We start from the raw sequence: 21,693 nt of genomic DNA on the forward strand, positions 1-21,693 counted from the left end.
TCTTTGCTGCAGCCCCAGCCCTCAGGCAGAGCTCAGCCAATCAGAGCGCACGGCGCTGATGACTCACCAGTTGCCAGGCAGACTCGCAGCTCCCAGCGTTCCCCACCTGGACCCCACCTGCGCCCCCCCCCTCGGCCCCATCGCCCCCGCGAGGGGAATTTGGGGAGGTGGGAGTGGGGCAGCGCCAAGGCCGGGCCCCCCCGCGCTGTCCTGGCGGGAGCGGCTGCAGTGGGGACCGAGTGCGGGCGGAAGCGGCCGAGAGCCCAGCGCTGCCCCAGCCCGACCTGCCCCAGCTCCATCCCTGCCCCTGTGCTGGGATGCTGTGGGTCTGGGGGGAAGAGGGAGCCGGCAGTGGGTGCTGGGCCTGGGGGCAGGAGGAGAAGGGAAGGAGAAGCAGGGTTGAGGAACAATATGGCCAAACGATGGACGTGGCAGGAAAAGGTGGGATTTTGCAGAAGGAGGAATAGCAGGAGGAAGAGCAGAGTCATAGGAGGAGGACCAGAAACAGGAAGCAGCACAAGGTTCCACCCCTCCCTGTATCTGCAGCCTCCCCCCAGCCCCAGGAGTGCTGCTCCCCCACACATGCAGCAGGTGACTGTGGAGGGGGATCCAGGATTTTCACGGGATGAATCTTGTTGTTTCTGGCCTTGCTTGGGCTAAATGTTGGTGCTTTGGTTTTATGTGGCAGCTGAATCTTTATCTTTTGGAGAAGGTTTTGGTTTTTGCTGAATTATGAGGTTTGGGGTGTTTTTGATCCGTGTCTTGAAGTTTGCAGGATTTCTGGGGTGATGCTTGGTTTTTTGGAGGTTCTCACAGACACAAGATTCCCAATGACTTCCTGAGATTAAGTAGGGCAGGGAGTAACCTCCAGTCCAATGTGCTCTCCTTTTGTTTTTTCCCCAAACCAGGATTTTTCATTCCAGGGTGTGGCTGGATGGAGGAGGAGGAAAAGCCCCGGAGATCCTGCCGGAGCCCAAAGCTGGTGGAGAAGCCTCACAAGTGCTTGGAATGTGGGCAGGGCTTCAGTCGGACCTCCCACCTAATCCAGCACCAGAGGATCCACACTGGGGAACGGCCCTACAAGTGTGGGGAGTGTGGGAAGGGTTTCAGGCATAGCTCTGGCCTGATCCGGCACCAGGTGATCCACACTGGGGAAAGGCCCTACACCTGCTTGGAATGTGGGCTGGGATTCAGCCTCAGCTCCAACCTGCTCCAGCACCAGAGAATCCACACTGGGGAACGGCCCTATGAGTGTGGGAATTGTGGGAAAAGCTTCAATGACAGCTCTGGCCTGAGCCAGCACCAGGTGATCCACACTGGGGAACGGCCCTACGAGTGCTTGGAATGTGGGAAGAGCTTTGGGTGGAGCTCTTCCCTGAGAAGACACCAGCGCATCCACACTGGGGAGAGGCCCTACGAGTGTCCCCAGTGTGGGAAGAGGTTTAAGACCAGCTCCGATCTCCTCAGACATGAGCGGATTCACACAGAGGAGAGGCCTTTCCGCTGCCCCGACTGCAGGAAGGGCTTCAAGCAAAACTCCCACCTCACAAGGCACCGGCGCATCCACAGTGGGGAGAGGCCCTACAAGTGTGGGGAGTGTGGGAAGAGCTTCTCCAGGAGCTCAGACCTGACCAAACACCAACGGAGGCACCACTCACCCTGTGAGTGCCCCGAGTGAGGGCCGAGCTTCATGGTCTTCTCCAGCTCCATCCCCCATGGGAGGATCCAGGCTGGATGATCCCCAGTGACCCCCGTTGGGCAGAGTCCTGGTGCCCCTGAATGGGGAATAAAACAGAGAGGAAAACAATGGAGCTGATAAAGGGGCCGATATCTGAGGCCTGACTGAGCAGCAACTGTGGGAGACACAGACACAGTTTAAGTCTCCCTGGGCAAGAAGTGACCAAGCAACCTGTTGTGAGACTTTGTGATAAGATAATGTTCCCAGGTGCCATGATGTCATGAAGAATGTGTAACCAATGGGAAATTGTTAGCAAACATCGAGCCCTATCTGAGCACCACACAAGTAAAACCCTGTATAAACACCTGGTACCCTCAATGAAATTGGCTTCTGGTCTAAACTCGGCTGTCCCCGTCTCTCCATCGTGGATAAGCCCTGTTGTGGGTGATCCCCGTTGGGTGGGGGGAAGGTGTTGGAGGGATTTCTTTCCCTTCTGCTTGTGCTGCTGTGTTTGGTTGGTAATAAATTCCCTCCGTGTGCCCAGGCTGGGTCTGTTGTCCCCGTGCCGGTGCTCGGGGCGGGATCTCTGCCGTTGCTTCTCTCCAGTCCCGGGCCTCTCCTCAGCCAATGAGAGAACGCGATGGACAAGAGTCAGCCAATCAGAGCGAGCGGGGCTGATGACTCACCAGTTGCCGGGCAGACCCGCAGCACCCAGTGTTCCCCACCTGGACCCCACCCTCCCTGCCCAGTCCCGGCCCCCGCGTGGGGTCCCCCCAAGTCCCTCCCCACTGCCCCCCATAACCTGGGCTGGGTTTAACTGGGAAGCTTTACAGGGAAGACTGGGAGCAGGCGGGCAGGGGCAGAGTGACAGCAGGGTTGAGGGGACACACGACCCCCCCAAAATCAGCGTGGGGACGGAGCGGGGGGTCCCGGCCGGGCCCGAGACCACGGGGAGGGGCTGCAGCCTGCGGCGGCTCAGGAGCTCTGTGTGCAGAGAAAAGGGGGTGACACCGGGCTGGAGCCCCAGGGAAGGAGCACACACGCTCCTAGAAGCTGAGCCCCAGCGCCAGGAAGACGAAGCCCAACTCAGAGCCCCTGATCCCTGACAGCATCTTGCTGCGGGCGGCATCCAGTGGCATCTCTGGGGGGTCTGCAGGGGTAAGGACCCCCCAAAACCTCTCAGAGACACCCCAAGCACCTCCAAGTACCTTCCCAGTCACCCCCATCCCACCCAGAACCCCCTGAAACCTTCCCCCGATCCCTTCCCGGCCTCCCCAGGACCCACCAAAGCCTTGGCCATCCTTCTCAGGATCCCACAGCCCCCTTCCAGTTGCCTCGCACCGCCCCAGGACGCACAAACCCTGTCCCAGTCCCTTCCCAGCCTCACCAGGAGTCACCCTGACCCCTCCATGTCTCTTCCCAGCACAACCAACCTCATCCCAACCTCTGCTTTTCCATCCCCAATCTCCTTCCAGCTCCTCTAGACTCACTCCAATCCTTCCCAGTCACACCCAACACCTCCAAACTCCCTCCCAGTGTCCACCAGGGCCCCCAGAACCCCATCCCACCCTCCCCAGCATCCTTGAAATCACTTCTCAGCCCTTCCACACCTCCAAGCCCCTCTCCCAGCTTAAACCAGGCTGTCTCCAACTCCCTCCCAGTTGCTCCCAGCACATCCCAGTGGCTCTCCCAGCGCCCCCAATTCCTCCCCTGTGCCCCAATGCCAGCTCAGGGGGTGCTCCAGTCTGACGTGCTCCACCTGCCAGCTGCAGGTGAGCCCGCACCAGGGGGGTGTTTCCAGCAGCACCAGGAGCTGGTAGGTCCAGTCCTTGTTGGGGACCATGTCGGTGGCCACCACAGAGAGCTCCTGCTGGCCCTGGAACCACCTCAGCTGGGTGTGGGCAGGCTAGAAATCCATCACGGAGCAGCCCCGGGCTGAGAGCTCGAGGGCACCAGCGAGATGGATACGCCTGGGGACACTGGGAGAGAGCGGGGACAGACTGGGATCAGCTGGGGGGAACTGGGAGAGAGAAGGGAGGGACTGGGAATGGACTGGGAAGGACTGGGGTGGCACTCAGAGAGATGGGAGGGGATGGGGGGCACTGGGAGGGAGGATGGAGGTCTAGGAGTGAACTGTGAATGAACTGGGAATGGACTGGGAGGGACTGGGGCGGCACTGGGAGGAACTGGAAACGAAGCGCGCGGCACTGGGAGGCCGAGTCCAGTGCGGGGCACTCGGCGCTGCGGGTCTGCCTGGCAACTGATGAGTCATCAGAGACACGCGCTCTGATTGGCTGAGAGCGGCAGCACCACGCTAGGCTGAGATGGACAGCCGGGAGGCACTGGGAGAGACTGGGATGGACTGGGAGAGCCACGGGGGTCAGTGGCAGGGACACAAGGTCTCGGGGATGGGCACAAGGAGGGCTGAGGGCTCTGGGCCGATCCCAGGGAGGTTTTGAGGGGCTCCAGGGTCATTGCCAGGGCAGGGCCCGAGGGGACACGCTCTGCCCCGCGCTCACCTCGGCGCTCCGTGAGGAACGGGCTGAGATACTCGTGGTTGTACCGGCACAGCCAGTCCGCCGCAGCCCTTTTTTGCTCCATAACGTCTGGGTCGCTGTTCCAATACCTGGCTGCTGTCTCCCCATAGGGGGTGAACCGCAAAAAGTGCCCCACGTCGCAGTCGAACATCGCGTACTGCTCCCGATTGTAGATGAACCTGCTCAGGTACCTCACCTTCTCCGTGCCGTTCATGAAGTGACACTCGGACTTTCCCACGTACTGGAACACCCCTGTGTGTGCAGGACACAGGTCCGGGGGTGCCCCCCCAGTACCCCCAGAGCTCCGAGATCCACCCCGGATCCCCACTCCGTACCCCCTGTGCCCCAGGACGACCATGGATCCCTCCTGCTCGCGCTGCCACTTCCTCTTTTCCACCCTTCCCCCATTTGTCCTTGCACATCCTCTCCCCTCCGACTTTCATCCTCTCCCCAGATGAGTTTTGAGGTCCCATTTACTCATTTTCCTCTATCCCAACCTTTTAAACATAATTTCCCAAAAGCCCAGCCCCCCTTCCCGCTCAGTTTTGGGGTCCTACCCTCCCCTTTTCCCCACTTTCCCACCCTCTCCCACCCCGTCCTCACCTGCTCCCAATCCTCAGCCCCTCCCGCTCTTCCTTTCGGGGTCCCCTCCTCCTCCTGCCCCTGCAATTTCGGGCTCCCACCGCCCCCTTTTCCCCATTCTCCCCCCTGTCCCACCGCCTCCCGCCCCCCCCCCCGCTCTCCCGAGAGCTCCGCGCCCGCAGCCGGGGGGGCTCCCAGCACCACCAGTGCCACCAGTACGGCCCCAGCTGCCGCCACTCGCCCCATGGCCAGCGCCGCCCAGGGAGCACCAGCCCCAGAGCGGCCGCGCTGCGCTGGCAGCACCAGTCCGGAGCAGCGCGGGCTCAGCAGCGCCGCGCGCTCTCATTGGCTCCGAGCACTTTTGGGCACCGATTGCCGAGGCTCTGCCACACAACCGATGACTCCTCAACTCCTCGCGCTCCCATTGGCTGCAGCGCGTTTTGGCTGCGTTTGGATTGGCTGAGCGGTTCCGGGACGCTGCAGCCCCGGCTGGGGCTTTTCCAGGCACGGGGAGCCTTGGGGCGCTGCGCAGCTGGGAGCTCAGCTGTGCCCAGAAATGTGTGCCCGGCTGCGCGGGGTCTCAGGGGTGCCCGTGGCGAGGGGTGACGCTGGCCCCATGCCAGGCACCCCCCAGAGCCGCTCTGTCCCTGCCCCCCGCAGCCGCACAGGGACAGCAAATGGAACCGAGGGTTCCTGCCTGGGGACAAGGAGCGGGAGAGATCCCTCAGCAAATCCGGCACGGGCACAACAGACCCGGCCCGGGCACAGGGAGGGAATTTATTACCAACCAAATCACACCAGGACAAGCAGAGGGGAAAGAAATCTCTCCAACACCTTCCCCCCACCCAACCAGGATCACCCAGAACGGGGTCACCGGGGCTCTGCCCAACGGGGCTCACTGGGGATCATCCAACGTGGATCCTCCCATGGGGGATGGAGCTGGAGCAGCGCACGAAGCTCTTCCTGCACTCGGGGCACTCACAGGGCCTCTCCCTGGTGTGGAAGTGCTGGTGAGTGACGATCTCTGAATTCCACCTGAAGCTGACATTCCAAGCACTCATAGGGCCGTTCCCCAGTGTGGATCCTGTGGTGCTTGATGAGGTCAGAGGTCCCACTGAAGCTGTTTCACACTCCCCACATTCACAGGGCCTCTCCCCAGTGTGGATGTTCTGGAGTTCCATCAGGGTGGAGCTCCAGCTGAAACCCTGCCCACATTCCTTGCACTTGTGGGGCTTCTTGTGACTTGTGCAACCCCTCCTCCAGCAGGATCTCCAGGGCTTTTCCTTCTTCTCCATCCAGCCACACCCTGGGAATGACAAATCCTTCTTTGGGGAAAACCAAGGTGGGAGCGCCTTGGAGTAGAGGCTCCTCACTGCCCAAATCCATCCCTGGAACTCAGCAGGAGTCTTGTGTCCATGGAAATCTCCACTATATCAAGGTTCAGCCCAAAACAACTCTCCCAGGAGTTCCCGATCTCTGATCTCTCCACTTTTGTCGTTCCAGAGGTTTCCTTTCCTTGGGATGATGGGGGTCCAATGGCTCCAGGGGTTCCCCCTTCTCTGGCGTCCTGCTTAGGGATGATCCAGGGGCTTTTGGGGGTCCATGGGGTCCCTTCTGCCTTGATGATCTACTTTGAGATCCCAGGGGTCCCAGGACTCCCTCCTCTCCAGGCTCCCCCACTTTCCAGCCAGCCGGGGGTCCCCCAGCTCCAGGATCACCCCTCTCTGCTCTCCCCACTCCGGGGGTCCCAGGGGTTCCCCTTCTCTGCTCCCCCGGGGGTCCCCAGGACCAATGTCCTCCCCCTGGTGGCCCTGGGCAGTGGCCACGTGGACTCCCAAAGATCCCCCCAAGGGGCTCAGCTCTGGGGTCCTGCAAGATCCAAACCTACACACACACAGACAAACACACACACACACACACACACACAGAGAGAAATAAATCTCCCAGGGTCTATTTGGGCCTCCCAGACGATATTTGGGGCTCAATTCCACAGTCTGCAAGCTCCAAACACACCCCAATAAAAAAACCCTCTCAGGGACCCCCTGATAGATTTGGGACAAGCTCCCCCTCCCCTCCCACCTGCAGGATGAGCTGGGGGCGATGGTCCCGGGGCCAAGGGTGCTGTGGCCACAGGGGGCACTGGAACCTCCTGTTTCTCCTCCTTTTCCTGCTCCTGCTCCTCCTCTTCCTACTCCTCCTTTTCCCCTCTCCCTTGTCCTCCTTTCTCATCCCACCTCCTGCCCAGTTCCTGCCTTCTCTATATTTAGAGTGGAGAACCTTGCTTGTTTTTAGAACGAGAACAAAGATCCCAGATGGAACACGGCTTGCTGGTTTTAGCCAGAAGTGTCAGTGACTAAAGGTCATGTTTGCTCTGCTTTGGTGCCGTCCTTGTTCCTCCTCAGTGTTCAGGCTGGGCTATGGGGTGTCCTTTTTTGCTGCATTTTCAGAGCTCCTCCTGGATCCTTTGGGCAACAGGCTGTGCCCTGGGAGGGTTCTTTGTGCTCCTTTGTGACACAGGAGAACCTTCCAGGCGGTTTCTGCGTGAGCTGCTGCTGTGATGTCACAGGAGCACTGCCACGTCCCCGAGGTGTTCCCGTTGCTGTGGCACACGGAGGCCTCAGTGTCCAGAGTGGCTCTGGGCACTGCTCGTTGCCGGAGGATCCTCCTGCCCGAGGCATTCTCAGCAGCCAGCCCAGCCCTGACGGGTGTCCTTCTGTGCCTGCAGGGCTACAGTCTGCAGATGTGTGCAGCGCAGCCAAAATGATCCAGCACGTGGCTGCTGCAGTTTGCACGCTGTACTCTGTGGCGTATGCGGGGTATTTTTTAACCCACTTGGCACGTAAGTCGAGGTTTTCCCTTGGTGCTGTGTCTCTGGGCTTGCTGTGTGCTTGCTGTTCTTCCTCTGGGCCTGAGCTGACTTTGGAACCAAATTGCCATGAAGACACCATTGCTTTGGGAGAGCTCCTGGCAGCAGCTGCAGCTGGAAAAGGGGGTGTCTGCAGCCAGCGGGGCGTGCACAGCATTTGCAATGAGCCCTGGGGGGTTCTGTTCCCTCAAGCGGGGAGTCTGTGGCAGCAGAGCCTGGAACTGCCTGTCCAGCCAAGAGCTGACCCAGCCCAGTATTTTGTGCTGTTCTCTTGCTGTGGGAAGGGACTGTGGCTCCTGGAGGGACGCTGTGAAAGCAAAATGCTCTCTCGGGGTTGCCTTGCTCCGGGGCATTTCCCACCACAGGCAGTTTTTTTCCTGACAGCATCTGGTTCATGTTCCCTCTTCCCTTGCAGGGCACCTCATGAGTGGATCCCGAGCAGCTCCTCCTTCGGTGAGTGGGAAAGGAACCTTTGGTGTTTGGAATTGTGCAGCAAGTTGTGAGCTCGGCATGTGGCAGCCGAGTGCCAGCCTGGGAGGCTGAAGGAAAGTTCCTGTCAGTGTCCTTGCAGCAGCAAAGGGATCCCTGGGAGTTTTCTCCTTTTCTTTCTGTCCACAGGGCACAAAAGCGGCACCAGAACCTCCTATGGCTCCCTCTGCTTCCAAAGAAGTGGCCAAAGAGGAGGAAGGCAGCAGTGAGCTTCCCGCTGTTCCAGGGGACGATGGTGAACGTCCCTCAGTGCCGGGAGATGACAGTGAATTTCCCGCTGCTCTGGGAGACGAGGGTGAACATCCCGCGCTGTGGGAATACAACGGTGAGGCTCCTGCAGTGTGGGACAAGGACAGTGGACATCTCCCGGCGTGGAAGGAGGACAGAGGACATCTTGTGGCTTGGGAAGAGGAGGGTGAACTTCCCCCAACATGGGAAGAGGACAGTGAACGTCCCCGGGCTTGGAATGATGATGGCGAACCTGCAGCGTTTTGGGAAGAGGACGGAGAACCTGCAGCGTTTTGGGAAGAGGACAGAGAAGCTCCCTGTGCTTGGGAAGAGGACACTGAACCTCCCTCGGCTGTGGGATCCTGGGCTGAACATTCTGACAGCAGCACAGCCCTGCAGCCAGAGGGGAGAGGGGAGTGGTGCCTGATGCAGCTGAGTACGTCTGCTGTGTTCCTGTGTGCCAGAGCAGGGTGCTGTGTGTGTGTCTCGGCATCAGCTGCACCCAGTGCTGCTCTGCAGCTGAATGTGCCAGGGTCATTTCTTGTCCTTCCCCAGCTGAGACCAAGGGGCTGACGGCCCCAGGGAGGGGGGCTGCATTCTGGCTCTGCTGCAAGGCGGGCTCTCACTCTGGGAGGGAGCGTCTTCCACGTGGTTTCTTTCAGGGAACACCGTGAGCCTGGCGGAGCCTGCCGAGAAATACCTGGAAGTGGAGCAGATTGGCCAAGGGTAAGTGCACGGCAGTTACTTCTGCACAAGCAGGCCCAGGTGTTGTGCTGGTGCAGGATCAAGTGAGAAGTCAGGAGAGCTCCAAACACCTCCAGACACTGGGGTGCCATCCTGCTGTCCCTCAGTCCTGATCAGAATTGATACCTGTGCTCAGAAGGCACCGTCAAAGGCCCCTGAGGCTGGCAGTGTCCTGCCTGCAGCAAGGAGCAGGACCTGGAAGACCTTGTGTCCCTGGAATTGGATTGCCTAAAAGAGCCACTCACCATCTGGTGACCGTCAGAAAACAGTTCTCAAGGAGATTTCTTTCAAATATTTTGCTTCAAAAAATATCCTCCGGTCAGGATTAACAACCTAATGGTTTAGAAACAGAAACCAGAGCTGAACTAATAAGTGCTCTATTCTAGCACAGGTAGTAGAGCCCATACATTCAGTAACAGACACAGAGCTGATGCACTCTGGGGGAAAATGAATCACCTGCCTGATGGCAGGGCCCTTGTGGATCCTGCAGGTCTTAGGCAGGAAATGGAAAAGGATGGAATGCATTCTTTTCCAGTTCTTTAGACTCCCATTGCTCACTTCAGGTTTTGAACTAAAGCAGTGCAGCATGGACATTTGGGATTTGCTCCAGCCCAATTCCTTGGTGTTGGGTCTCAGTTTTCTCTGGCACACCTTGCATGGCAGAGGGCTGGTGGCTGCTGCGCTGTTGTTGGAAGGGTCGATGCCCCCAGGTGTTTGTGAACGCTGCAGGCAGCAGAGATCTCCTGTCTGGGCTGGCTTGCACTGCCAGGGCCTAAAGCGCTGCTTCTTTCTTCTCTGCTGTTTTGTCTCCAGGGCTTTCGGAACCATTTCTAAAGGACTCGACAGGGCCACTGGAGGAGAGGTCAGTGTCAACACGCCCAGCACGTCTGGCAGCTCTCCAGGGCTCTCCCCTCTGCTGGGAGCTGTGGCTGCAGCTTTGGGGGCCAGCAGAGCTTTCCTGCACAGGCTGCTCCTCTGCAGGCAGAGCCGTGTCAGCCTGCAGAGCACAGCTGGGACAGACTTGGTCCTTCTGAAGTGCCCAAAGGAATGCAAGGATGGCAATGGATGTGTCTGTTTGGTTTGTTGTGCAACCCCAACCAGAGCAGTTGCATCTGAAATCATGACCAAATCCCGAAGAACTGCTAAAGGGTTCCCGGCTGTTTTGCTCTGTTTGCACAGAACCAGAATTACCTCCTGCTTGCAGAATGTGTTTGAACAATAATGAGAGTGTTGAGGCCATTTGAGAAGACTGTAGGTGCAGAGAATGTGGTTAGAGCTTGGAGGCTGACAGCTGAGGGGCCATTTCTGCAGGGCTTGCAAGGCCAAATGTCTCTGGCCATGTGTCCTGTAAGCAGCCCCCAGCGAGCAGAGCAATGGGCTGTGGGAATGGCACTTGCTGAGCTCTGGTGTCCCATCCCAAGGCAGTTTGGCACAGCCCGGCTCTGTCGCCCCAAAAAGACTCGCTCCGTGTTTGCTGCGGCCTCCTGCCACAGACTCCTCCAGTGAAAGGTCTGCAATGTCCCTTCAGGTGGCCATAAAGAAAATGAGTCTGAGAGGGCAGAACAGGGAACGAGCTGTGAATGAGCTCCTGCTCCTGAAGGACAAGAAGAACCCCAACATTGTCAGCCCTTTGGACAGGTGAGTGCTTCAGGCCTTATCCCGTGCCTGGGCCCTGCCTTAACCTTTCCTGGCATCTGTAGTCTGTAGCCTGATTTGAAAATGCCTGACCCAGCAGATTCTTCCCAAAACAACAGCCTGGCAGTTCGCTCCCTCCGTGTGCTTTTGTTGCTTTGGTTTGGTTTTTCCTTCAAGTTGACCCTGTTTTCTGTGTCTTACAACAAGTGCTGGTAAACCACAGCAGAAATTATTTCCCTTGGCTTCTTCTTCCCAGCCCTTTCCCATTGCTGCAGATGCCAGGAAGACCAGGTTCTTGTTCCCAGAAATGCCTCGTTTGCCCATTTGTCACTGGCCTTGCCTGTTTCTGAAGGGACTTTCTGAAAGGTTTTCTGACCCCTTTTGTCCCAAGTGCTGCCCGGCCTCCTCCCCTGGATAACCCTGGGAGCTGTGTTGCCTTGTTCTGCAGGGAAGGGTGGAACTGATGAGTTCAGAAGCTGAACCAGCTGGGGGCCAGTGTTGTGGTTCCACATTGATCTGGGCCTTTGCTAAACTGCATTTTTCACCTGCTTGCCATCTCAGGCCTCTCCTTTCTCACAGGGGTCTCCTCCTTTAGACTGTGCAGATTCCAAGGGCTGTGCAGCCTGGCAGGAATGTCTCTCCATCGGATTCTGTCCTCATTGACAAGTGACCTGGCAACAAAACTCCACTCCAGGCTTTTCCATGGGGGAATTGAGCACTGCACATTGGTCTCCCTGCCACTGCTTTCCTCTTCCAGCTTCCTTGTTGATGGAGATCTCTGGCTGGTGATGGAATACATGGATGGAGGAACTTTGCAGGACGTTGTCAGACAGACACGCATGGCTGAAGGAGAGATGGCAGCTGTCAGTCGGGAGGTGAGGGATCCTGCCTGTGACTGCCATGCCTTGGACACGATGGTCCTTCCCAAGAGGGCGTGAGAGCAGGAGTGGCTCCAGGCTCAGGGCTTTGTTTCTCTGTTATTTTTATGAGCTGGAGAAGAAAGAGCCCCTGCAGTGAACGGCCTGCCAGCAGCACTGCACTTCTACTCTGTTCTTGTTCTCTTTCCTGCTGTTGTGGCACTCTCTGTCTGTTTTGGATTTGATGTGCTGTTCTCAGCTTTGCCTTGAACCGTTTGCCTGGAGCTTGTCTGCACTGCACTCCTGGCCTGTCACAGCAAAGTCGCTGCTGGCAGAATTCTAAACTGTCCTTTCTTGTGTGATATATTCCGGCCATTGGTTTTTACCCTCGTGTTTCTTGTTCCCTCTCAGTGTCTGCAGGGCCTGGATTTCCTCCATTCGAACCGGGTGATCCACAGAGATCTGAAGAGCTCCAACATCCTTCTGGGCATGGACGGCTCTGTCAAGCTGGGTGGGTGTTCCTGGCCAGGCACAGCGCTCCCGGGGTGCGGCTGTGGGGCTGCTTCCCAGTGACGGCCAGAGCCCCACAAGGGCTGCTGGGGGCACTGCCCGGCCCCTGCTGCCAGCTGAGAGCGGCTGCCCCTGCAGAGAGCTCAGGAGAGGAGCAGGCTGTCAGGGGTGCCTTTGCTCTGGCAATGGCCCTCCCAGAGGGGCAGGAGTTGGGATCTAAAGCTCCAAGGGAATCAGTAAAAGCAACTGCACGAAAGCTGAGGGTTTCTTTAAGGGTCCAGCTCAGTTCCATCTTTCCTTGGCTACAGCCCTGAGGACTTTTCCAGCTGACTTCACTGCTGCATTCTCAGACTGAGAGCGGGGAGTCTTTGTGCTTGGTTTCCTCATTCCAGCTGCCTTTGACAGTGTTTGTTTCTGTCCTCAGCTGATTTTGGCCTCAGCGCTCAGCTCAGCCCTGAGCAGGACCAGCGCAGCTCCATGGTGGGCACTGCTCACTGGATGGCCCCAGAAGTTGTCACCAGTTCTCCTTACGGCCCCAAGGTGGACATCTGGTCCTTTGGCATTGTGACCATCGAGATGGTGGAAGGAGAACCTCCTTACTTCAAGGAAACGAGGGCCATGGTAAGAGGCCAATTCTCCCGTGGTTGCAGAGGCCTGTGAGCACAGGGTGAGCCTGCACTGGGAGCAGCAGCTGGAGGTTTCTGCACATGGGGAAGGGAATTCCCAGAGGACTGGAGCCTCAACACAGACACATATTCTGCAGTCTCCAGACACAATTTGTTTTGGGATTTACGTTGTTGCAGTTCTTCTGGCTGTGAGGATGACCTGAAAATGTGAAGCAAGTGCACCAGCTCTTTACAATGGCTGTGGCAGCACCAGGGTTTGGTTTTTTGGTTGGCATAGAAAAATGAGCTGTGAGCAGCATCTCTGCCAGGGAGGAAAGTGCCCCTGGAGCTGGGGCTGGGAAGCCGGGGTCGATGTGAGCACTTGTGGGTGGGAAGGAAGCTGGCAGAGCGCTGAGTTTGCTTTTCCTGCAGGCTCGCGCTCTGATCCGGCAGAACGGGACCCCGCAGCTGCAGGAGCCCAGGCGCCTGTCGGCTCTGCTGCGGGACTTCCTCGAGTGCAGCCTGGAGCCGGACGAGGAGCGGCGCTGGTCTGCCCAGGAGCTGCTGCAGGTGAATGCCAAGCGGCTGCAGGGGAAGCAGCAGCGCCAGGGAGGGGTTTTCTTGTGGGGCCCCCTCCGATGGTCTCCGGTCTCGCTGCTTTCCACACGCAAAGCAAGCAGAATCCTCTCCTGGTTTGGCTTGGCAGGGGCCTTTCGAGGTCATCTGCACCTGGGGCCCCACAGCGAGCAGGGCCATCTTCAAGCAGCTCAGGTGGCTCAGAGCCCTGCCTGACCTGAGCTTGGATGTTCCCAGGGAGGAGGCACCTCCCACATCTCTGGGCACCTTCTGTCAGTGCTTCCCCACTCTCCTGCTAAAAAAATTCTGCCTCAGACCTAGTCTGAGCCTGCTTCCCTCTCCTGAGTTTCAGACCATTTCCCTTTGTCCTGTTGCAACAGAGCCTGTGAGGAAGTTGACTCTGGAAAGTAACGGTTCATTTCTTTCTTTTTTCTCCTTTGGGCAGCACCCATTTTTATCATCAGCCAAGCCTCTCTCCAGCCTGACCCCTCTGATCACCGCAGCAAAGCAACTGAGGCAGCAGCGGAGGAGATGAAGCACTGGAGGACAGCGTTTAGTCACAGTAGTTAGTTAGGAAAACTAGTTAGTTATGGTAGTTAGCAGTGCCAGTTAGTTATGGTAGTTAGTAGTGCTAGTTGGTTAAGGTAGTTAGGACAGCCTGTTTATTACAGTTCTTATGACAGCCTGTTTGTTATGGCAGTTTTTTGAATAAAAACTCTCTTAAACCTCAACTCCCTTGACGTGTCCCTTCCTTCTCCCTGTGTGACTCAGCTGCCCGGAGCAATGTGAGGGGAGAGCGGGCCCAGCCTCGCCCAGAGCTGAGCCCCAGCAGAGCCCTGGCAGAGCCCAGAGCAGCCTCGGCATCTGCAGAGTCAGCCTGGAAGGAGGCGCTTGGAGCCTTCTCGGCTGCACCCGACTCTTGGTTACAAACTGTGGGTGGTGGAAAATGCCACCGGCTCTGCAAGAGGGCAGAAGGGGCCCGGGGAAGGCCCAAGTGCTCCGAGCAAGGGAAAAACCTGCCCTGGGTTTGTTATAAAGAACTATGTAGTTGGTGGCTTTTGCTATTTTGTCTTGACTTCTGCAACTTATTCCTAATCACAACGATTTTGATACAGTACAGTTTGTAATGACTTTTAACTACTTTTGCTGTAGTATAATTTGTCAGCATTTTGTGGCCAATGCCCTGGCCCCTGTGTCGCTCAAGTCCTCAGAACATCATTCATGGATGATATTTTACTTTGTGGACAGCATGAAAAACATACATTATAGTTTTGGCTTTTGCAAAGTATTGAAGTGGATGCTACGTGTTGTGCATTGGAATGTTAACTTTTGCAGAAGTTGCTGCAGTTGTGAAATAATAACTAATGCTTTTATTTTTGTAACTAACTGACAAGAATAACTCAGAGATATTTGTGAAACAGCTAATGTTGATTTAAAGTACTTGTGGAAGTAGCTAAAACCGTCTGCATGGCCAGATAACATTTAAGGAACGGGTGTGATGAGGACCCCTGCCGCTGACCATTCAACTGTCAATAACTGTCGCCTGCTGATGTGGAAACCCAGGGCACTGGGAATATTTCTCTGTCTGCTCTGGGGTGCCCTGACCCCCAGGGGCGCACTGACTTTGACCCTCGCTCATCGAGAAAACTTCCAAAGCCTCAAGGTAAACTAGAAACCACAAAAGTGTGAAAGAGATTGTAGAGATTGTAGAGACTAGTGTAGTATTTCACATGGGTGAGACATTTAGGTTTTAGGATTTTTAGTATGTTATAGATGGGTTCAAGATGGAGGATATAGGGTGTTGTCTTGAGTTCCCTTCTTCTTTCTTCTTCGTCTTTCTTCTTGCCTTTAGCTGGTATCTTGTAATTGGGTAGAAAAATCCACATGAAAAATCCGGGTCTTTAGGGCTCAGTTATTGGGTTAGAAAAGAAAATAATTTAGGTGTCCCTTCTTAACTGGGTAGCGTAGTTTTTGATTAGACTCAAAATGCCTTGTAACAAGAGATTGTTAGTCACTTTTGTGCTGTTTTTCCTGCTCGCAGAGTCTGGTGCAGACAGTGTGCTGAAGTTTTGACAAGGTAACAATAAACAGAAGCTGAAGACCAAAGAAGTCCAATGCGTCTCTCCTTCCTGACACAGAGCTGCTCCAGGAGGGTCTCCCCTGCCAGGGGAGCCCCCAGGGAGTTGCCCAACTTGGGGACTGCAGACTGACAGCTGAAACCAGGGATCAGGGGGCTGTTGTGAGGAAGTGACACAAAACCCTCAGAACAACAATCCACAATTCCTGCACGTACTCTAGAAAGGCGGCTTGTGGGTCAAACCAACTTAAAGAGTTCCTGGAACAAGTAAACGAGTTCAAATAAAGGTTTGAATACGTATAACCTTTATCAATATGTTTTTGAACAATAAAATGGAAAAAATAGATAAGAAGAGTTGCTATGGCTAACCAGTGTGCCTCTGGCCATTGCCAAACACCCACTGCTGTTATTGATTTGTCTCTAATTATGCCTTCTTAAAGTTTTAAAAATTCTAAAGCATGAGGCTCATTTCTCACCAAACCCAAGGTACTCACCCCTTGCTTTCTTGCAAGCCATTGCCAATCCTCAATTTCATCTGGGTGGAGGAGAATGACGCTGCAATGAAAACAAGGAAAAGGAAGATGCACTGCTGTGGAGGCCCAGGAGCCTACCATCAGAATCTCAGTCCCTCAGCTGTGGAGGACTGGTCCCAAACAAGAATAGATTTCAAGGTTATGGGGAGAAGCTTGCTTCTCCCATAGATCTTTGCAGGCACATGCTGATTTCTGTAAAGTTATGTTACCCCATTGGCCCGTTGGCCTAATTACCCCTGTCACCTATTTTGGTTAGTCCCTAGAATGTTCTCCTCTCTCTGTCCCTCCACTGGTCCAAGTTTACTGCATTTCCCTGCCTCTGTTTCCCTATTAGCTGACACGACCCTTAACCCCTCCTTTGCACCATTTTCCCCCATATCCATTGGACCCTGACCCTCAGCTCCACCCTCACTACCCCATATAAAAACCCCCTGTGCCCTCAGCTTGCAGCCTCTCTTTGTCCCTAGAGCCTGTTCAGCTGTGTGCCCTGTTCCTGTTCCAATAAACCCAGTTTGCTGGAGATCCTACAAAGACCCATCCTGCCTACTTTGTCACCTTTATAAAGTCGCCGTGAGCTTCGGGCTCGTCAGTACCGGACACTCCAAGGGCCTCGGTAGCGCCAGGACGCTACAGACTGGGACAGCCAGGCAGGTGAGGAGGAAGTCACTGCCCCTTTGCCCCTCTCTCCTGCTCCATCTCCCAGCCCAGCATCGCCCCTGGCTGCAGGACAACCTCGCTGCTGACGCCGTCCTGCCAGGGATGGATTGAGGGGATCTCCTTCCCCTTCCCTCTGGCACGGACGCAAATCCCAGCTTCTTCTCTGCCCTGCTTCCTCTCCTTATTCTGTCCTTCATCCATCTACGTTTTTTCCCATTTCCTTCCTCCCTTGTTCCTTCTTCTTCCTTCCTCTCCTGGCTTTTCCTTTTCCCTTCTCCCTGTTTCTAACTCTCCTTGTCCTTCCTGCCCCAGGCACTGAGCTGTGGACAGGGACCAGGGAGAACAAATCCATGCCACAGAACCTCATGGAAGAGACCATTTGGAATGGCTCCACGGCACAGGAATGCAATGGGGAGGAAAAGCCCCAGAGATCCCACACGAGGAGGGGCTGCAAACCCAGCCCGGGGAGCTGTGAGGAGGGAAAACCCTCCCTGTGCCGGGAAGGGTGTGGGGAATGTAAGAAGAGTTTCAGGCAGAGCTCAGCCTATTCCTGGTGCCTCCAAAGACGGGAGTGCTGGATGCAGAGATCCATGGGGATGCAGAGGTCCCCCTGCAGATCCATGGGGATGCAGAGATCCCCCTGCAGCCCCTGGAGGAGCCAGGCTGGAGCACGGGGATGCCTGAGAGGAGGCTGTCACGCCGTGGACAGAGGGGCCCCCGCTGGAGCAGCCTGTCCTGGAAGGACTGACCCCGTGGCACAGTGACCCACGCTGCAGCACTTGGAGGGGGGCTGTGCCCCAGGGGATGGACTCCGGTTGGAGAAGTTCCTGGAGAAGTCTCCGGTGGGAGGGACCGCAGGCTGCAGCAGGGGAACGACTCCTGTCCCTGGGCAGAGGGAGAAGCCACGGGGGATGAACTGAGCACGGCCCCATTCCCTGTCTCCTGCACTGCCGGAGGAGGAGGTGCAGCTGGAAGGAGGGAGGCGTGGGGAAAGCTGCATTCAAGGCTCTTCATTGACTTCTCATTGTCCTGCTCGGAGCTTTTGGAGTTTTGTGCCAGCAATCTCTCCCCTCCCCCACTCCCCCACAGGGCTTCGGGGCGGTTTTCCCTTTTTGGGGGAAATCAAAGCGATGCACGGATGCTCCGAATTAGGGGGCTGCTGGGCTTCCCGCAGAGCCGGAGGCAGCGAAGGCGAAGGCGCAGGGCCGGGAAAGCCGTGTCGGGAGGTGCGGAGCAGTTTGTTGGTGCTGCAGATCGATGCCGGCCCGGGCCCGGGCCCGTTCCAGGGCTGTTCCTCATCTCCGGCTTTGCCCTCCCACAGCCCGGGGGGCCCTGAGAGCGCGGGGCGAGGCTGTGCCGTGTGCAGAGCCCGCCCCTCGCTGCCATTGGCCGCTGCTGCCGTCAGTCGCGGTTCTGGCGCGCTGATTGGTGAGAGCGGGGCGAAGCACGGCCCCGCTGGCGGCCTGAGGGCGGCCCTGGCTCGGCAGCGGCGCCATTGGCGGAGCGTCTGTGCGGGCCCGGGAGCGGCGGCAGCGGCCGGAGCGCGGGGAGGCGGCATTGGCGGAGCTCGGAGGTGGCCCCGGCGCAGGTGGGAGCCGCGCCGGGTTCTGCGGGGGCTCGGGGCTCGCTGCGGGCGGAGGGGGCGGCAGGGGGCTCCGGCGGCTTGGCGGTGCCGTGTCCGGCCCGTGCCGGCCCTGGGCTGAGGGCGCTGCGGGAGCGGCTGCCCGCGGTCTCCTTCCCGCCGCTGCCTGGGCAGGAGCCGCTGCCGGAGCAGCGCTGGCTCGTCCCGGTTGCTGTGGCTGGGACAGAGGTGGCTGCCCCGTGGCCGGGCCCGTGCGGGGAAATTCCCGTCGCCGGAGGTTTCTGTGGCCGGAGGAGACCGAGGAGTCCTGTCAAAGTGACTCGATTGCTGAGCAGAGGGAGAGGCCGTGGGGCATTTGCCATGCGGGCTCTGCCCTTGTTGTAGCACGCTGCCTCCTTTGGATGCTCATTTTCCCGGCCGCATCTCCCTCTGCCTTTGCCCACTGGCTGAGGGACTTGGAAGGTTCAGACTTCCCGATCCGCCTGCTGCCTGTCCTCGTTCATATGCACCCCTCCTTGTGGATGACAGCCGATATTCATGGCTCTGTTTGGTCTTTGTTCTTCGGGAAGTTGAGGAGTTTAGCGGGACTTTGAGCAGCTGTCTGGGTCCATTTGTAACATTTATTGGAACTGATGGTTTCTCCCGTTACTTCCTCATCTCCAAGTCGCTGGCCCTATCTCCAGGCAGATTCACTCATTGTCTCTGTTTTGTTCTTCCCGGGTCCTCTTTGGTTTTGGGATTATTCTCGGTGCCCTCATTCCCTGTCCTTTTGTAGCCGTTTCTGGATCAGGAGGCCTGGCTGCCACCTGCATCCCCTGGCTCAGCTGCTGGATGAGCTGCACTCCCAAGGTGTAGAGCATGGTAAAAAGATGAGAGTTGCTGTAGCACAGAAGAGGAGAAGCAGCATTCGTTTAACCCATGGTGTGCCAGGGAGCCACGAAACCGTGTCCCAATCCCATCCTTTCCATGTTTGGACCAATACAGAAACTGTTCTCCTATTTCCTTTGTTATCTTTTTTCACTGCTTTTCCTTTGTCGTCTCTTCGCCAACAGCAGTTGGAGTCATTTAGTTTTCCACAAACTCCTCCTTTTTCTGGGAAAAGATAACCTGATCCCATCCCCTGGTGAAATGTTGTGTTCCTCATTTCAGTGGATGGGTCGGCAGGAAGGTCAGGAGCTGGAGGTGTCTGGTTGGTTCTTATTTCGAGGACAGCTTGTAATCTAATGATGACATTGAAATGATAAATGGGTTCTGTGTCTCCTGATATGAATTGGTTCGGGTTCCCAGGGGCTGGTCCATGGTGTTGTAGGATTTGTTCTGGTGGCCGTTCATCTTTTCCCCATTTTTGGTTGCTCCCTCCAGCCGGGGCTGCATCAATTGACTGCTTTTGTCTAATTACATCATCAAATACTTGAATTCCAACTGATTTCCCTGAACGTGTTATAGCAAAAACCCCAGTGCTCTGATACTCCCTGTATAGCATAGACAGTGCCAGCACATGTTGGAGTGGGCACAGGGATGATCCCCCCTTATTTTAGTGAAGTTTTCACAACATTCTCCATTTGCTGTTTCCCTTTGCAGCTTCACCCATTTCTGTTGCAGTCAGAGATCCTCACCATGGGCTCTGCCTTCAGCTGTGCAGATTCCATCTGTGCAGGCAGGCAGAGCTTGGGGTGAGGGGCAGAGGGAATCAGCCCAATTCCTGCCCCAGGCAAGAAGAGGCAGGTCCATTGTCCCCACTTTGCCCCAGCAGTGTTAATTTGCATTTCTAAAGCTCCTCTGCTGGCTGCCTGGAATGCAGCTTCTCTTCCAGAGCAGCCTTCAGCAGCCCCACATGCCCCCCCCCCCCAATACCTGCTGCTTTTTTTATTTTTTCTTTCAAATCGTCTATTTACTGTTTATAAGTGAAAGGGCCAACTTTAAATCTCTTCTTGTTTTCCAAATTGCAGCCTAAAGGTTAACGTCGAAAAACCCAGACCAAAATTTTGGTATCTCTCGCACAAACATACACAAAAATTTCCAAGGCTATTAAGTTTTTTCCTCTTCTCCTCGGAGTAAAAACTCATTCTCTCATCCCTGACCCAAACCTAACCGGCAATATAGAAGTAGGATTATTACAAAAAATACTCTACTGCTATAAACTTTGCACTGAAAGTGCAGGAAAAAGAAAAATTCCACCAATATGTTTAGTGTAGGAGTCAAGGCATTCCTTGATTCTGGCCAGGATGTGCAGCAGAAATCATTCCATCCCCACATAGCCCAGGTGTGCAGAGAAAATCGTTCCATGACACGTGGGTTTAACTGGATTTTCCCCAAACTTGGTACAGTCTGAACCAATCTAAATCCATTGGTTTAATGTTCTGTAGTTTCAAGTTGTGCAGTTTTTAGTATTTGGGTTCCTATTGGACCCGGATTTCTTGGCTTCTGCTGTTCATCAGGTCGGAACTGCTGGATTTCCTTCTCAGCCTTTTCCAGAGCAGGTGTCTCCAGCTCTGCCGGGGGCAGTGTCTGGAGTAGGTGTTGGTTGGTGTTTGCTGCTGGGCGTTATCTTTGTGGGAATCTTTTGGGCCATTCCCAGTGTGTTGAGATGTTAAACTCATCTGCACTGAGGGGTGGAACATCCCTTAAAAAAACCTTTACCATTTCCTTCCCTGAGGCCAAGGCAAACCAAGGCTGAGTAGAGAAATAAAATGTTAGAAATGTTCAAGTCTATGACCTGGTGTATTTTCCATCAGTGCAATCCCAGGCAGCGCAGTGTGTGAGTGTGGCTGAGACCCAGGGTGGAATTGTGCCGTTGTCTTCGCCAGCAGCTGTGGCAGTGCAGGCCCAGAAAGCACTGAAGCTGCAGCAGTGGCAGCAAGGATTGGCCCCGGTGGCTGGAGATGCCAAAGGAGGGTGCCCAGGCAGAGGATTTGAGCAGAGGATGTGTGGGCAGGCCCAGGGGCTTGCCCCGCTGTGGAGCCCTGGCTGCTGCTGCGCTGCCTTCAGTGCAGGCTCCGTGGGGGCCTCCCATGCTCCTGCTGCAGGCGGGAAGTGCAAATCTCCGGGGCTTCAGAGCCCTGGAGCCCAGGCTGAGGGGTCCCCCGTGCTCAGCTGTGCTGGGGGCTGTTTCTGGCCTCAGGGACACTTGGCATGGGCCACGCCACTTGGCCACCAGTGGTGCTGCTTTGGCCTCCTTAGGCAGGGCCCGATGTCCTGCTTGGATGTTGGGAACAGCAAAGTGCCAAGGCAGGCTCTGTGCCAGCCCAGCTTCCTGTGGGAGAGATTTCACAAGAGACAGGACTCTGGCCACAGACTGCTTTAAATGTACATCCCTTATCCCCACCCTGCACTGGGTGGAGAATTACCAGGGTAAGGAATTCCCAAGATCAATTGCAAAGGAGAGAATTGAATATCTGCCCTGGGTCTGGCTCTTCTTCTTGCCAAAGCCAACGGCAAAAGCCGTACCCATGGCATCTTGGTTTACATCCCTGACTCCTTCCCAGGGGCTGTTTGGGTGGGCTCTCCCCTGGCCAGGAGGGCAGTGCCTCTGCCAGG

General features: G+C 56.3%; 2 pseudogenes; one reads left to right on the forward strand and one right to left on the reverse strand.

The window, feature by feature from the left end:
• The window catches only part of LOC137467576 (uncharacterized), a 441,429-nt pseudogene that overhangs the window by 417,197 nt on the left and 2,539 nt on the right, over positions 1–21,693 (forward strand).
• On the reverse strand, positions 2,725–5,043 carry LOC137467595 (class II histocompatibility antigen, B-L beta chain-like; annotated as a pseudogene).

Source organism: Anomalospiza imberbis, unplaced genomic scaffold (assembly GCF_031753505.1).
Source record: "Anomalospiza imberbis isolate Cuckoo-Finch-1a 21T00152 unplaced genomic scaffold, ASM3175350v1 scaffold_69, whole genome shotgun sequence".
NCBI lineage: Eukaryota > Metazoa > Chordata > Aves > Passeriformes > Viduidae > Anomalospiza > Anomalospiza imberbis.